The sequence below is a fragment of the Sparus aurata genome, chromosome 22, assembly GCF_900880675.1.
Source record: "Sparus aurata chromosome 22, fSpaAur1.1, whole genome shotgun sequence".
Classification (NCBI taxonomy): domain Eukaryota; kingdom Metazoa; phylum Chordata; class Actinopteri; order Spariformes; family Sparidae; genus Sparus; species Sparus aurata.
Window position 1 is genome coordinate 20,057,285 of NC_044208.1, and position 18,017 is coordinate 20,075,301.

Below are 18,017 nucleotides of genomic sequence, written 5' to 3' on the forward strand. Positions count from 1 at the left end.
TCCTTCCATTGTTCTTGCCGAGTGATTATTGGCACGTTTGAGGGCACTCGGACAAATTTCTTGAATGGATGTTTACATCATTGTATAGCGATGGCAACAGACTGTGCCTTATTACTGGTCAAGTGTCAATCCCAGCTCTTAAATCCCCCCAAAAAGGTCAGCCCTAATCTCTGAGAGCGCCCGAGTGAAGTGTGCTAATCAATTTGACTGATTGGTTGGTTTTCCTGCCGTTCTGGTTTACAAGGTGTGCATGCAACCCCGTGTGGAAACGTCATTAGGAAGACCTGAGTCACCGGTTGGATGTCATGAATGGAGAAGACGCACACTCACACACACACACACGGAGAGGAAAGGCTTTTCTGTTGAATAGAAAATCACTTTCTTTTTGTTAAATACCACTACCGCACACACTGAGCTTCCTTTTTTCTGTTTGCCACAAGTGTATAGATTTAAAGAGCAACACAGAGGGAAGTCCCACACAGAGGAATAGGAGTTTAATGGAGTGTACATGGTAACTCCTGCCTGCTTTAAAAGACATTGATTAATCTGTTTTCCACTCATAGTACTCAGCAACATCAAAAGATGTGCATTCAACCTGCCTCCGCCATGTCTTAAAGGAGGATAAACCAAGAATAAACACACTGACATGTTATAAATTGCAACAATTACCTGTTTACTTCAAATGCAAGGCCGCACCGTCACCATGAACAGTAATCAAGCGATCTTGTGACTGAAATGTATAAATAAACAGTGGGAAAAACACAAAGCGTGAGTCATGCCGTGATTCATTTTAAATTAACCGCCTCTGTTCAGTGAACCGATCTACCTCTGTTACTTAAACATAGCGCATTTTCATCACCTTATTAAATTGATGGAACGGTTGCTCCCCAGCCTCAGCAGAAGCCCACCCTAATCACTATGTAAAAGACATTTACGGTTAATGTGTACATTGGTGTGTTGGTGCAGAGATAAGTCAGGGTATTACGCATATGTCTGTATACATTTCAGTGGTATGTATCTGTGTGTTTTTTCGCCTCTAGTCTGGGCTCCCTAGTGGCAATAACACCCAATAATACCTCTGATGTTTTCACCCATTTCCGTTTATTTGTTGGGTGGTTTGTAGGCGAGATTACACAAAAAAACTACTGAATAGATTTTCTCACTTTCTTTGACATCGCTAGATGTAAATTCAAATCTGGATCCAGGGAATTTTAATCTGTTTTATTCTTTGACATTGGACTGGTCCTCGGCGGAGGTATGCGCTCTAATGAGTGCCATTCCGTTTTGTTTATTTGATGAGGAGAGTGCTCCGTTTCTAACATGTAAAAAAACCAAACAGCTGGACAATACAATACACACTCACTATACAGCAAAACACCAGCAACAATACAACAAGATTTTACAAGATTTGTGTAACCCAATGATTTCATCTTAAATCTTTAAATCGGTGAAACTGCAGCACTCTCTTATACAACTTAATCTGTGTTCACAAAATGTCTAACTGATCACTGACTTGCCGAGGATCAGTGCCTTATTACAAAGTCACCTCTGCCCTTCGATCTAATTGTCCTCTCATCATCGGACCACAGTTACAAGGAGAAGTGAGCTCATTGACCGCGAATCACCCCTTTTCTTGGAACCAGTATGCCTTTTCTTCTCCTGCAGGTCAAATGTGCCCCCTTCGATCATCAAACCCTGAAATAGAATCACATGATGCCCCCGTGTCTAAATGTCGTGCCATTCTGATGTGACCGGCTGTACGTCTGGCTGTACATTACTCATTCCCGTCGGGATGCAAGATGCCAGACAGATAACCCACATTCCTTTTGTCTTTACAATTTATTATTTCAGCTCTGTGACAAAAGACTTAGGAGCAGGAGACAGTAAATCTTTAAGAGTTATCATTGCAGATAAAGTTATGAAGAAAGGCTTTGTTCACCACAATCCATCTGTTACGTGTTGTGGCTTAAGGCAGGGAAGAGGACACAGTGATGCTGTATTGTTTCAAATGAGCAAAGAAGCGCAGTCTGTTTTTTTCAGGATTCAGAGCACTACAGTAACAAAGTGTGTTTTCCAAAAGGGATCGGGGCAAAGATGGACATGGTATTTAAAGTTAGTGGAAAAAAAATGGAAATTCTGGGCTAAAGAATGTGTCATGGGTTAATGTTTTCCTATGAAAAACAATTTATCAAGGATTTTTTTTTTCTTGGTTCAACTTTAGTTGAGCTCTTGTTGAGCAAAACCTCTAGCGATCCATCACACTGTTTTCAATGGCCCCATTCCCCCGACCCTTCCTACAAAAACAACAAATGCCCTTCCTTACCCAAGTGATTTCCTCTTGATTCACACTTCATGAGCAGATTATCTCACCTTTGCGAACGTCTTATTGTTAAGCATTTTAAATAAATATAGAATGAGTTTTCCCCAACGTTAAATCATGTTTTGTTTTCCGTGAATAACATGAAATTTGTAGATAGATTCAAACTTTGTATTGAGCCTTGATGCCACAGTTTTTACCACTGAATATTACCCCTAACAGTCATTTTTAATGTAACTTTTCTGAATGTCATCTACTCCCATTTTTAAAAGAAAATCTATCTATCAGCCTGCATTAGCTTACGAGAAAAGCAGTGAGAAGCATATTTACTTCACCACAGTAAATATGTCAGCTATGCAAGTGTCTACGCTGTGCTTATGGTCTGGTTTGGTTTAGGCACAAAACACTTGGTTAGGGTTTGGAAAACATCATGGTTTGGTTTTAAATACCTGTTTTGGTCACCACAAACACAGATGGAAATGTCTCCTTAAAAGGGTCTCCTTAAAAGCCACGAAAACATCTAAAAAATATCCCCAGGTGTCCTTGAAAATATCCAGCGCTGTGACTTGACTTTTAGCAGCTTTGTTGGCTGTGATAACACCAACACCGTCCTCTCCACCTCGGGATGTGAAAGTCAGCCAATAAGCATATAAAGTGAATGTGAAATGCCACATTTGCTGCACATGTCATGGACACATCTGTTTACAGAAACGTTAACTGCTGACATTACACACTCGCAACCGGGCAGGTGAGAAGATTGGCTGTTTCTTCATGCTTGTTTGGGTTTGAAAATATAAAATGACGTCCATTTTTTTCATGATGGAGCTCTGAGGACGAATTGAGAGAAGCTGCTCCGTAGTCTGGTGGTAGGATATAGTACTAAAACAAAGTTTACGACAAAAATTAAATTCCTTCTCTCTGTGTTAAAGCAACACCGTGTACCCTTTACAGCAAGTTTTGGGAAGAGAGATCGTTGATTGTTGAGTCACAAATATTGATGCTTTTGATTGGTGCTTGACCCGGGACAGGAAACGGGATGTGAGACGAGGGACGACATGCAAGCAGAGGGGCCACAAATCAGCCCTGAACCCTGAGCCTGTGTGGTGAGGAGACAGGGGCGCCCCTCGAGCCTCAGGATTTGATGCTCTTGGGAAAAGACTAGAAAGTTACATATTGTTGCTTAAAAAAAACGTTGAGAAATTATCTTTGAGCTTCTGTTATATACATACACAAACATGGCAGACTCGACGGAGGAGGACTCTTTCTGTGGATTTGAAAGATTTAGAAAAACAACAACAACTCTTAGTTTCAGGTTTTTGGACACAAACATAATCATGTGTTGATGGTCCATCCAATCCTCCACACTGGACCTTTAAGACCTGAATGCAGAGAGGCAGAAGTGGGAGTGACTCTCTTCCCCCCTCAGCAACAAGTGTGCCAAAGCTTATATAGATTTAACTCACTTAACCTCTGTGTGGCCCTCCTCTGCAGGTGCAGTTTGTTCTGGTCGGCACCGTGCTTGTGAGTTTGAGTCATTTCTGGGAACGAGCGCTAAGATAAAAAAGAGGACGCTTGCTAAGCCACCCCTACGATGGATAAGTAAAAGGTCAGAAAACAAATGATGCATTCCAACAGCACTTAGTGTAATTCACCTTCCTGTTGATGTTGCTTACTGCCACAGATTGATAATAATAATAATGCAACCCCCAGACAAGGCTGCGCAGGATGTGAATCACTGCCTAACGAAGATTTTGCCATTTAACCAGCTGCCATGTACGCGACTGGTATCCTCTCACCAATCTGCAGAGGTTCAGGAGAGTTTGAAGGAAAAACACTGACGGTTTCAGATCTCACCTTTGCAGATGCAGATGGAGGCGACGTATGGCTCGTTGTCTGCGCTGTTACAATTATTTTTCTCAGCATGCAGTGTTCTGATACACAAAATGCTTTAATGCAATTAAATTGACAAAATGTAATCTAATGCTCATATGCTGCATGATGTTTGTCGTAAAACAGTATGATGCACAGAACAGTGTATGGTCCCATTTTGGCTCTAGCATTTAGCTTATTTGCTTATATTCAGGTCCGCTGGCCTCCTTTATCTTTAGTTCTATTGTACGGTAAATACTTCTCTTAGAGACCCAAAACCTTTTTAAATCTATATCTGGTTGGTGTTGACAGTACTTTGAATGCAGCACTAACCTGCCCAAATCTCAAAAAAGTGCACTTGGAGGTTACTGACATTTTATAAGAGTTTTTCTCCAGCATCGACTTGATAATTTGATTGTAATGTGACCCCAATGAGCTCTGAGATAAAAAAAACCCGCTCAGAATATCATCATGTGAAAAAAAGAAACCTTTTTAAAACTCTGTTGTATAAGGTGCTGCAACCAATGATTAACTTCTTTGTGTATTTATCTGATCATTTAGTCATTTTCTCTGTAACTGATAAATTGTTCAGTTTGTAAAACCAGAACCCAAAGTGACTCCTTCACATCGCTGTGTTTAATAAAAAGACCTCACATTTGAGAAGCCGGAACCGTTACATGTTTAGCATTTTTTTTGCATGTAAGATGACTAAAATAGCAAATAAATATAAGTATCAGTCGGCGCATCATTTTCAGCTGTGGACATCCTCTACGATAACGTTGATAGAATGAGAATAATGTCAGATAAAGAAGTACCTCAGCATGCGAACCATGTCATGGCTGTGGTATGAGTTTGCTTCCCCGGTCATCAATTTACAATCGGGAATGTTCATCACGACAATCTAAAATCTACTTTTTGAGGATCCCCGCGTGCTTACAAAGATGGAAAAACACATTAATGAGAAAACTACACCGGCTGAAGAAGCTACACAACCTGACTGGAACAACAGCAAATCTGCAGCCTGTTAAAAACCCAGTGGATTCTCTACAATTACATATTAATGCTCCCTCAGGTCGTCGCCCGTCCATTCTCCAGGGTATCAGTTAAGGTCTGCCCCCATGAGGTCTTCTTGGATTATAAATCCCAAAGCATCATTTGGGCATCCTCATCTTTCTCATCTACGTTGCAGCCAATAACCCGGACCCAGAAGATACTGTCGATCCGGCCTGACCCGCAAGCGCTGAGCCGCTGCTCCTCCATTGTTTTGTCGAACCGCAGGAGGGAACAGAACAATTAGATAACAGATAAATAAATAACAAATATCCGCCCTGGTGTGGACACATCCAAAAATCCAATTAATGTGTCATAATGACTCATATTTCCCATTTTGTTCCATTTTATTTGGTGAATAATAAAAAAATGTAATTCATTCCAATTCTGTTTACTCATTAACACCAGCTTGGCGTCTTCTATCTGTTCTTTCTCCTCTGTTCATTTCCAAGTGCATCTCAGCTCAATCATAGAGAGGAGATGAGCCCAATTATTTCCCCCCAAAGCTGGAGAGTAAGACATTACATCGACTGTTTCGTCTGTAAGTGCTGCAGTAGAGCCACCTAAGCTTCGAAGCAATAGACTTACTGTACCTGTAACCTTTTACAAACCAATTATCGACTTGTTGTGGAGTATTTGCAGCTTTTCTCATTATCCGGAGCTGTCCATTTCAAGCTCAGTGTCGGGTTATGCAACTGTGCGTCACGAACAGGCTGACGTCGCTCCAAAATATTACCCGAGCGAGGAGGAACGTCCCATTTGGCAGATGTGCGACGCCTCAGTTCCTCCCTTGTGACGTGGGAGGAGGAAGCCGAGGTTCAAAGCAGAAGATTCAAGCGGAAAAAAGTGAGACGTCATGTTTAGATGCTGCAATAGGTTGTACAGAGTCAAGTCATATGAAAAGCCTTCTTTTCCCTCCTACCACTCTATAGTGCGAGGCAGGTGTTTTTAATGCCGTCACCTTGGAGGAGCCGTTCGGAAAAGGTGAGCTGTGGTGGGCGGGAAACACTGGCTCAGTATGGATGAAAGAGCAAAACAAAGAGGGAAATGTGTGGCCGTGGCCTCAGCAAGTAGTCAGATTCTACCTCTAGACATATTTTGGTGCGCCTAAAGACATGCCGGCTTCTATCAGGACCTGCTGCAAGTTCGATACAGTTTAACAAAACGCCTACAATTCTTTTCGTCCCAACATGAACCGTTTTCGCTCCGCCATATCTCTCTCATAACTGATCATGGATTTTTACAAAAAAAAAATAAAAGACTGTTTACTGGCACACACTTTGACATTTTGTCCTTGGATACCAAGTTCAGCCAAGTCCAGTTAGGTTTTCTTCATGGCATTTTTGTGTTGTATTTAATCGGGTGACAGTCACGGGAGGCTTTGAGACGATCCCAACTGAAATTGGACCAGAGGCGGGATACATCCTGGGCAGGTCGCCGGTTCATCACAGGGCTGATCTGTAGAGACAAAAAAAAGTACACACTCACATTCTCTCCAACGGGCTGTGTGTTGGAGTCACCAATACGGAAAAGGCCAAATCTTGCCTTCGATTGTTTGTACATTACTGTTTTTTTATCGAGATTAAATACTGTTCTTCTTTTGCAACAGATGTTTGAGGAGCTTAGAATACAAAGGATAGGCATTAGAAGTGGTGCAGTGGTGGTGGCGCTGTAAACACCTTAACCTAAACCTTTGTGTTTACGTCATACCCATGGTGTCGCAAGTTGTTGTACCTCAAGCATACGTTGTCCAATCTCCCTCATGTTTTTAAGCCACTAGATGCAAGTTATTGTCATTGTGCCACCTACTGGCAACGTGCGATGGTGTGTTCAAAGACACACAGCGAAGAGCCCATCCTCGCCACCAAAAAGGCTGAATATTTTGTCCGTGCAAGCAGTTTAATACAACCCATATTTATAATTATGCCTTTATTTATATTTATATCTCAATAGAGGTGGCGACCTCTAGTGGCTGGAGTAATTGTGCAAGGCGCAAAGGAGGAAATGGGGTGACGTAGCAAAAGAGTGATAAAGTCTGCACAAGGAGAGAGGACAAACAAACACAGGACTTTCACACAGTCTCTCGTATGAAACCCACATCTATCACATCACAACTTACTTACTTGGATTTTAAACATCATCTTTTCTTGAACTTAAGTACATTTTGTGTGACGACTGACATCTGGTCTGGTCACAGTTGCTTGTTTTCTCCAACAGGGACGTGTCGTACGTTATAAATGAATAAAGAGAAGAGTCCAGATTACAATGTTGTCTTTGCAGCTGCTCCTCCTGGCTTTTAGTACAAAACGTCCTCAGTCATCAAAGTCATCACCACTGCTTTAAATTTGTGTCATGTTTTCCATTTTTCATGCCCTCTATCCTTCTTGAATCTGCACCAAAAAGTTGTGTAACGAATCATTCACATCTAATAAAATGTTTCTCTTGAGAAATCCTTCGCCTGAAACAAACTAAGAGATGTGCAAGTCCAATGCCAAAGGTTTGATGTGGCGGATGTTAGGAAATATGCAAGGGCACGGGCGTTATCACTCTCGGTTCCTTTGGAGCCCCACGCAAACCACCATTCCACAGTTCAAGACCTGGATGTTATCACACAGTGTTCTGTGTCTGACTTGAAATTTATTAAATGTAATGAATGTGTTGCTTTTGATTTATTATGCTCTATTTCTATTTTCACCTAAACCGTCTCCCTTATCATACTTTAATTTACAGGTTTTCAGATAAAGTTTCTTAAAATGAAAGCCTCAAACGACAGACTGACTGCTTTTTGGGAGGATTTACTGTAAAATGATGTGTTGTCAGGACTGCTTTGTCTCAGTCTGTCTCACATCAGGTTATTTACTTATAAAGCTCTTCATCATATACATGTTCAACGTGAGAAATACAGAGCAGGGTTACCTAATTTATGTAGCTGTGAGTCTTACCAGATTTTTACGTAAGGCGCACACAGAGTTTATCAGAAAAGCAAAACTAAATCAGAAACTTCCCACAGTGTGTAATAGCTGACTTTGCAAAAATAATAAAGTGCACAATAACTATAGCAACAACAAAGATCTTCAGCCCTCCAGGCCATTTCCAGTTTGTCACAGTGAAATATTTTGCTTTTATACTGTTCCCTCCGGTGAGCATCCAAGCATTTAAATCACGCTTTATAGGACAATTTCTATTCTTTCTATTACAATTTTCTCCTTCTTGCCCACTATAAATGTAAACAAGTACCTAAGGGAGAGCCACATGAGCCTACTGGGTGTCTGGAAACCACCTTAATGTCAGTGAGGTAGAATATAATTCACACCCGGTGTGAAAGGACTGAAGGTCTCATTACAGCAATGGCGGTGTTTTACACGCCCACAGCATCTCCCACAGGAGGCCGCCAGAAGCGCAGTCCCCTGCCTTTTTTTTACCGAAAGGTCCCAAAATAGAAAATAAAAAACATATTGTTTCTCTCGGAGCTGGTATTTGACACACCCTGCTGTACCCTTTTCAAAAAGCAAATTAAAAACAGGAATCTGCCTCTTCTCTTTTGCACCATCCCTCTATTCAATGTTATTTGCTGGGCTTGTACAATTCTCATGTTGTTTCCACGTGTCTTTATTCTGGCTCACCAAGTCTCCCTTATTCAATGATATCACAGAATGCCTCTCAACAACTTTATACCTGAATGTGCCCGAGCTTTTCTCCTGGAAATGTTGAGATTTGCAGTGCAGCGGTTGCAGAGCTGCTTCACTGGGGACGGGGAAAATAATCAATTGTAAGGAGAAGAAACATCTTACTTTCAGAACAAATGCAAAAAGTTTTTCGTGAGTGGTCTCAGACTTTTGGACCCTACTGTCCGACATCTTGACATGCATTCAAATTGTCAAGGCTTACAACAAAAAGTAAAAAAAAAAGTTTGAAGATTAAATCTATGAAACCGTTCCCATGTTTTTGACCTGAGCTATACACATTTTTCGTGTTCATGTGTCACGTTTAATGCGTGTAAAAGTTATAAATGATACACCCCCAAGCAGGGATGGGACAAGAAAAGCAACCGTTACGCAAGCTTCATCACTAACTTCTATTTCTTTTACTGTGTTATCAAATTTAAGGTGGCCAGGCCAATACTGCTCAAGACTCAAATCAATGCCACAATGTATTTGGCTACTAGTCGAATGAGACACACTTGATTTTTATTGAATTTGGTGGAATTTCTATTTTTGACGAATATCTTAGGTCTAACCCTCAGTCATTGATTGAAGTCAGTTTACTGCCTCTAAGCACAAATCCAACAATGTGAAACTTGAGAAACATGCCCGAAACATGCTCCATAACACCTCCTGGAGGAACAATTTTGGCCCTGACACAGTCAAATTTCGCCCCTGATCCATCCCATTCACTTTGCATAAAGACACGATTTTTCAGTAGCTTCTAGTCGTTTGACCCATTGACTCAAAGGTGATTTTGTTGAGATTACTCCACATTGCTGCAGTGAAATGTAACCAAATTTGTACCTGTGACTGATAAAGACAGCAGGAAGAAGATGCAACGACAATGATGAACTAACCTATGAAGGAATTGATTTGACAAAGACTTTCTGGGAGACTTTTGGAAATTGAAAATTTGACACTTAGTCAGATTTCACTTCTGATCCATCCCATTCACTTTGCATAGGGACACGTCTTACTCAATGCCACAATGTCTTTGGTTACCAGTTGAATAAGACACACCTGTTTTTATGGAATTTTAGTGGAATTTATTTTTTTCACAACCATCTTAAGTAATTTCAAGTCTTATGACTGGTGTCAGTTTTCTGCTTCTAACCCTAAATCAATGACTGAGGGTTAAACCAGCTTTTCGTGAAAAAAAGGAATTCCACCAAAATCTAATAAAAACAAGTGTGTCTCATTCAACTATTATCAGAAGACCTTGTGGCACTGGGTCAATTCAGATGGAAGCTATTGAAAGAGATGTGTCCCTATGCAAAGTGAATTTTGACCAAGATTTGTTCCTCCAGAAAGTGTTCAGGAGCAAGTTTCGGTCAATTTGGAGTTGATTTGTACACATTTTTATTGACACTTTTTTGGATGACATAGTTGGATATAGGGTTAGGGTTGGGGCTGCCAATGTATTCATGAAAAATTGTTTAAATGCTTGTACGAATTGTTTTCCCAAGAGGAGAAACATCCCACGCCAACACAGGACACAGGAGGCAAGATTACAGCGTAATGTGACTGCAGCCTGATGTAACTGCACACCGATGCAGGTATCACCAAATCAATGCAATCTGTGTTTATTAGATATCAGATTATTCAGATATTTTCATTTGCTCTACAATTACTAGTAAAAGAGTTGAATCTGGTTTAACTTATCAAAAATGTTACAATAACTGCTGGGGCTGCTGCAAGTTGCATTTCGGCCACAAGAGGCTGCAATTTGGTCACAAATACGGCTCGGTTGTCTTTATTCTGGTCAGAGTTCAGTTGTTATTCGTTTTCAAGCAATCACTGACACTGATTATAATGCAAATCCACAATAGATTAGGAACAAATACATACTCAACCATAACAAAAATGATGTTCGTCATTGAGTGTGTGTAATAATCAGAGGACTGTAATACTCCAGTGAAATCACAGTTATTTATATGCCAGTACTTTTTCTCTTATGAAACAAAACACGTCATTTCAAGCAGGAGATCACTTGTTTAATAAACTTGTAGGATGGTGATTCCATTTCCTGTGTCTCTGACTCTCCCGTGGCGCCATTAACATTTCCCGTGATAGCCTTGTAGGATAAAAAGTAATTAATCATTGCTGTGGTATTTACCGAGCTTGCTTTGAAAAGGTATAATGAGATCACTGTGGACCCTGCTCGCAAAGGCTCATTACAGCACGATACTGAGTGGGTGACTGTGTTATTTCAGCAAAGGCAGAATATAAAATGTGGCAAAGACGGACTTGTTTAAGGTGGTTTAAGGTAGCGGAAGAGGCCATGAAAACAGAAACAAGGAGGAACAAATGATCCCGAATGTGTACAAACATACACGCAAGATGCTCGACAACAGGCCAACAATTCCTGCAGGGACACTAAGGACACTTTCTCAAAAATGAGAAAAAGCTGAGATTGACAGGTTTTAAAAAAATTATCAAGACAATAGTAAGATATAAGTTATGACATTATGCCACATCTGATGCGGTCCATCTACTTATTACACTCCAGCCTTTACTTGATGAATGAGGACCACTAGCTCGAACGGCTAACTGAGCTGAACAGCCACTGGCAGATACAGCAAGCAGCAGTTAGCTGTTAGGTGATACCTCCTATTTGTTTAGAGTGTGAATCACACAGGTGGCCAGTTCTTAAGTATCACACCTTTAAAGACACAATGAAGTTTGACTGTAGCTGCCGGACAAAATGACACCATACACTCAATTTTTCACCCAAAAACAATAACTTGAAGTTTATTAATTACACATCAATGTATGTCTTATTTTATTACACAAGTTCAATGTAAAGTGTCCCCTTAAATTAAACTAATGCAGACTTATGCTTAGACCTTATGTGTTTATTCAGTTGTGACAAGCTAATGTGGACTTCCACATAAGCAAAATGTGTTTAAGGGTTTATTATTCAATTATTAAAGGTAAAGATGATGCATTTCAAACTGTTTTGGTCCGTCTCCTGTAATATCCACTTAATCAACATGATGATGATAAACTTAAGCATTAAATGTGAACTTTTACATTTAATTCATGTCATGAAATTAGATGGAAACTTAAAAAGCCACTGTTTCAAGCCAGTGTTTTAAGTATATGGCAGCTCTGACTGCTAAACTACAACGGCCCTTTTCATACATACCACCGCATACTATCCTTTTGGTGTGTCCACAAACTAATTTAAGTCAACATACACTTTATGTTTCACACTTAAAATTAAATAAATACACTTTAATTTAGGCTATAAAGTGTCTTGCATGGGACAACTCATACACAAGCTGATATATGAAAAATATACATGTGAAATAATGTGTAAATGTGCCTATATGTGGCCCAAAGCCGACATGTTGTAAAAATGTAGCTTATGCAAATAAATTGCCCCACCGAGGCCCTAACTCATCCCGAGCCAAATGGCAGACAGGGGGGACATAAATATATGAGGGGACCTCCTTTGTTCGCCGTTTAGTCACCTCTGTGGCCCCTGGAAAACCATTAAACGAGGAGGACTTCTCCCAGGAGCCCGGCATTCCTCAGATTCCTGCAGTCTGATGTCATAGCAGAGGGGCCGGCGCTGCGGAGGCATCTGGACCTGCTGCTGCATTCACGGACCCCGCCACGGCTGCGACATCTGAGCACTACTCGATGTAGCACCCGGTCTACACTCCTTGTTGAATTATGTCAGTGGGGAAAATCAACAAGGATGGATTTTCTTGTTTCTTGTATCCACTTTGCAGCATGATGGCTATGTTTTTCTGATGAACATTGAAGTACACACGCTTGTTCGCTTTCTACGTCAAGAGCTGGTTGAGAACGAAAATAGCCTGCCGATATATGCCACACTTTTTAAAGCTGAATGTATGAAGTTAGTTAGCCTAGCTTAGCATTTAGACTGGCATCAAGGGCAAACAGTTCACCGGGCTCTTTCAAAGAAAACAAAGGAATCACCCAAGCATCTGCAAAGCAAATTAACAGTGCAATAACTTTTTCCCAAGACACTGAACTGTTAGTGTGCTTTTACCATCAACTGTCAAACAAATTAAACCTCCTTGTTTTTGCTCGGACCTTCTGTACAAGAATGGTTTCAAAATTTTTCGCCTCTGATCTCAAAAAAGGTCCAATCAGCAGGGAAGTAGGTTTCGGAGTCAAATACGGAAGCTTTGGGTTTCCAAACCTGACCTTTGGGATGGCAGCCGACCCGACCTATAAGATGAGAATGCATCGTGAGATGCCATAGTTTTGTTTTAAAGTGAAATTTGTGAGAAAGTTAAATACTGGCATTTTGGGTTTCCCATTTCGTCAAATAGGTTGGGTTGGCCGCCTTCCCATGACAAAATGAGAAACCCAAAGTGACATTATATGATTATAAAATGTACTCTCTTATGATTTTGACCTCTCAAATAAAACTACGACATCCTACCGTTACTACCTTCCTATTATTTTTTCCCTCCCGTTTTAATTTGTGGCTTTAAAATAATCCAGTAACGAACAAGGAAAAAGACTGGAGAAAAGTGACATATGTCGTTATTTAAAAATTATTATTATTTTTTTTGATTCACTGCTTTGTAAATCATCTCATCACCTCTCACATCTGTCTCGCCTTACACCCCCTTGTTGGAACGTTCAAAGTGAAGCCACAGATCCCGACACTTTGCGCGGCTTGTGAACGCATCGTCTGCTCCTCTCTCCCCCTGTCCTGAACGCCTCCATTGGACTGGAGGGACCACTACTATAAACATACTGAAGAAGTCCCTGCGACACAGGGAGACCACGTCGATCGCACTCACGGCCAAGTTGGGGAACTTCTCGTGTGCGATTACATTTTTTTTTTGCTCTCCGGTGAAAAAAAAAAAAAAACCCTGAAAACTTTGGCAAAGAAAAAAAAAGTTGGAGTTGAAAGCAGCTCCACGACTGAGTTTCAGCGACTCTTTTGCCTCTGCGACTTTTTTTTCCCCCTCCTCCTGATTTTTTTTTTTTGGTTTTCGTCCACATGGGAAAGTATTTAACAAATGAGGAGGAAAACGCCGTGAGGATTATGTTCTTACTGTGAGGTTCAACGCCGTCGAGTAAAAACAAAAAATCAAAAAGCAAAGAGGAGTTTCTCCAGCGGGGAGCAGAGAAAACGGCATGTAGCGCAAAGACCAGGGGTGAGTTATCCTGCAGGAAAAATAAGAAATAATATTTTCCAGGAGTACAGTTTTTGTTTGGTTGTGCTTGATCTTGATTGTTAAGTAGAGGGGGGGAAAAAAACAAACTCATTTTTTAAAAGCCTCACTAAGCGCTGTTGAAATGTAGGCCAAATGGCTTGGCCACGTAGGGCAGACAGGGGATCCCAAATATTCACCACCCCCCTCCCCTCCTCCCTCTCACCCCCTCGTCCTCCAGCAGATAAACATACATTAAAATACAGACGGGGCCCTCAGTCCTCCCTCTACACTTGCTTGATAAGACGTGGACAAGCTGCTGGCTGTGGTTTCATAGAGAGCTGAGCAGCCTGTAGACAACTGGGAAAAACCCTGTGGAGGTGACATTGGAGTTACATTAGCACACTTTATGGAGCCCTCTGCAGCAGCAGCACCTCCTTCCTCCTCCTCCTCCTCTTCCTCCTGTAGGATCCAGTTTTGTTAATCTTTTTCTGGGGAAGCAAATTGGCACATGCCAGGCTGAGTTTACACCAGCTGGATTATCCAGACCCTACTCTGTTATTACACATCAAAATCACATTCTTTTCTTTCTTGAGCTTGAACAGAAGCTTTTATGACTCGGGGAACTGCTGTGGACGATCCATGAGGTCATCCAGAGAGTCAGCGCTGCTAAGTGATAGTTAAATAATCTTGGATGACGTGTGTGTGTGTGTGTGTGTCAGGGCGATGATGACCGGTATCGCTCTCTTGTCGAGCCGTGTGCATACATGTTTGTGTGAGAGTTTGTAAAAAGATGTGTTTGGACAGGCACCTCGGACGACTAACATTACTGTAAAAGAAAGAGGGGGAGAATTCTGTAAAAGGCAAATATAGCATAGCTGCAGGAGGCGTAGGCCCAACACACACACACACACACACACACACACACACACACACACACACACACACACATCTGGCTGTCTTTATAAGCTCAAAGGCATGCTGTGTAAATTATATGGTGCCAGAGCAAGTGGCTTGGGGAGTACACAGCACTTTTTAAAACACTGGTGGAGAATTTAAAAGGACCAGAAGTCAAAATCAGTGTGATGTCCCGTAGTCCCCATCTGTGCTCCCTCTTCATCTTACCATCGTTTAAACACACCCATTAATGTTTTCTGATCCATTTCCACTAAGGCCATACCGCCCCCCCATCCCCCATCCTTCCGTCATCCTCTAAAACATTTTTTTTTAAAAAGCACCCAGTCGAGTCCCAAAAGCGTGTTTTCTTTAAGGTCAGCGTGTGACGATCATAATAGGTGTTTACTGCATAATGTGAGGCTGCATGTAAAAAGGAAAAGTGGCTATTGTTTGTGCAGCCAGCGGTCACTTGAGTCTAAAGGCCATTCTGATTGCTGTGCGGTAGCGAGCACACCTGTAATTTTGGTCAAGCGTTGCAGGCAGAGAAAAAGGGGGAGGAAAAAAGTTATCGTCGGTAGTTGTTGGTGTAGCAGTTTTGACTTTGAGCGCAGTGATATTGTGGAATTCCTTCAAAACTCGTCCTGCGGTTCTCTTGTGAGTCTGCGAGGACGCAGCACCGCCGCGGCTTCATGTAAACATTAGAGAAGTCTGTGGCTTCTCACAATTTGTGATGAAATGGTAAGTTGTTGTAATGCAGATTATTTATAAAAAGGGAAGTTATTTATCGTAAAGGTTCACATCATAGTCATCCTTTATCCTATTTATATACCTTAACATCACTTTTGCATGTTAGAATATCTGTTTTACTGTGGAGATTGTTAGTTCGGTTAATCTTTATGCTTCTCTTTCCAGCAACAGTGCCAAAATGTGGTATTTCCAGCCTCTTAAATGTCAGATTTTTCTTCTTTCATCATTGCACTTTGAACAAATTTAGGGTTTTGACTGTTGGTCGGACAAAACAAGCAGACAGAAGATCTCACCTTCGGTTGCAGGAAGCTGTGGCGGGGCAGTTAATGACGTCCAACAGTTAAATTTCCTGAAGATCAATCGATTACCAAAATCTGCTGTCGATTAATTTCAACTAACTGTTTCCACGTTTCCTCGTGCACATGTTTCAGGTGTTCCCCTGCTCCACAGCACCTGTTTCACATGATCAGCCCGTCATCAAGCGCCGCTGAAGCCTGATAACGACGCGTTCATCTGAATCAGGTGTGTCGGAGCAGGGAAACGTCTAAAACATGCAGGGCAGGTGGACCAGAGCACCGGGATGGAAAAACACTGGACCGAAGTATTAGTCAAGCAATTGAGAAATAATCAGCAGATTAACAGCTGATGAAAAAAAAAATCATTTGTCAGTTTTAGCTCACTTATATTAATAAAATAATCATCTGAGTCTGAGGAAGAGAGAGATAAAAAAAAAGATATATATATATAAAAAATATATTATGACACATTATGATATACAGCGTTTGTGCAAGCTGCGTCTGTGACGTTTGTGTGTGTGTGGCGAGTGTATCCAAACTTTTGTTGCCTTGTCAGACGATCTGTGCGTGCGTTGTGTAAGTGCTGTGCTCTTTGGCAGCCTGGCAGACAACAACAGAGCGGAGAGCGTGCCGCGACCTGCCCAACTCTCCCACACTCCACCTTAGGCCCCCTTCCAGCCAGGTGCTATGGGTTGAGCTGTCAATCACCGGACAGGCCCCGCCCCTCCTCACGGCAGGTCGGACGCAGATCCCTTTGAGAAGAGGAGAGTCCTGTCATCTCTGCTTTTACTCCGGTGGACCTTTTAGTTTTTACAGCAACGGTGGATCGTGGAGTCTCTCAATAGTTCCTGGACGTTACTAGCAGCCTTTAAATCAGTCAATCAGTGTGTTAACTACCAAACATTGTACTCGTGTCTCTGTATTCATGCATCTAAATTGCTCGCCTAGAACTTCCTGGAACTATCTGAAGTCTCTGTGAATCACGTGACGAGCGGTGTTTTGAACTCTACTCAAGGGCTCGGGCTGAAGCCCAGTTTGAAGCCAACTTGACACACTGTGGCTCAACCCATGTCATTACGACGTCATGTGATGCGCCATCACTCATTTCACCATCATGATTTGATCCGTTCCGTCCCGTTTAACATTTGGAAAGTTAAGCTCCCCCCTCCCCCCCGTGATCGGCCCATCATGTGGCCCTAACCGCACGCGTGACACGCACACGTCTTTGGTTATCTTGCGAGGAAGTGTGTGTGTGTGTGCGTGCTTGCGCGACGTAGCCCACCATCAGAGACATTTTTCTTGCTTGATCTCAGGTTTTAAACGTGCGTCCTTTTCCTTCCCATTTTCCTTTCGACGGCCGGATGTCAGCAGTAGCAAAACCCCAAAGTGCTGCTGCTTTCATAGGCCTGTAAACCGGCTGCCGTTGAGGTCCCTGTTTAGTGTTAGTGCCTTAAGGTTCAGCTGTGAGAAAACACAAAGTGGCTTTCTGGTGATTGAGCATGTGTGTGTGGAGTTGAATTTGTGCGAGTGTGATGTGGTTCCCAGGAGGAGGAGGAGGAGGAGGGGGATGGAAAATGTGAACAGCACCGTGGTTTGGCAGGAGCAGACGTGGTGGCCGACGGCTGACAGTCCCATGTTTCTGTTGTGGAGCCGCTATCTGGCCTCGCTGTCCGTGTTTACTCACCCCCCCCCCCCCCCCCCCTTCCCTCCATCCTCACCCCCCCCCCCCCCCGCTTCTCCTGACCAACTGTACCAACATGATAAGAGCTCCGGGAAAACACGGGTGTCATCTCTTCTTCCCGTCCACTTATCTGAAGTCTTTTATTTTCTCACTCGGGTGCTGGGAATCACAGAAACCCTGTTTGCATTTAGAAGAAAACACACGCTGCACTCGTTCCCTCAATCATATCTCCAGACTCTTCCCGGCTTCCATCCCATCAATCCTAAAGATTTAACTGCCTCGGGATGAGTCGGCAGCGCTGCGTCATTG

The 18,017-nt window shown here is 42.2% G+C and overlaps 1 protein-coding gene and 1 long non-coding RNA gene across 2 annotated transcripts in view; one reads left to right on the plus strand and one right to left on the minus strand.

Annotated features, from left to right (window-relative positions):
* Window positions 1-4,800: 4,800 nt before the first annotated feature.
* On the minus strand, window positions 4,801-16,212 carry LOC115574255 (uncharacterized). The gene is made up of 2 exons (XR_003982453.1): window positions 16,025-16,212; window positions 4,801-6,694 (listed from the first exon to the last, which is right to left on the minus strand). It is a non-coding gene; the product is annotated as an uncharacterized LOC115574255 (long non-coding RNA).
* The window catches only part of LOC115574253 (tyrosine-protein phosphatase non-receptor type 14), a 42,856-nt gene continuing 38,486 nt past the window's right edge, over window positions 13,648-18,017 (plus strand). Inside the window, exon 1 of the mRNA XM_030405663.1 lies at window positions 13,648-14,090. The gene's annotated coding sequence lies outside the window, so the exon portion shown is untranslated. The remainder of the gene's footprint in view (window positions 14,091-18,017) is intronic.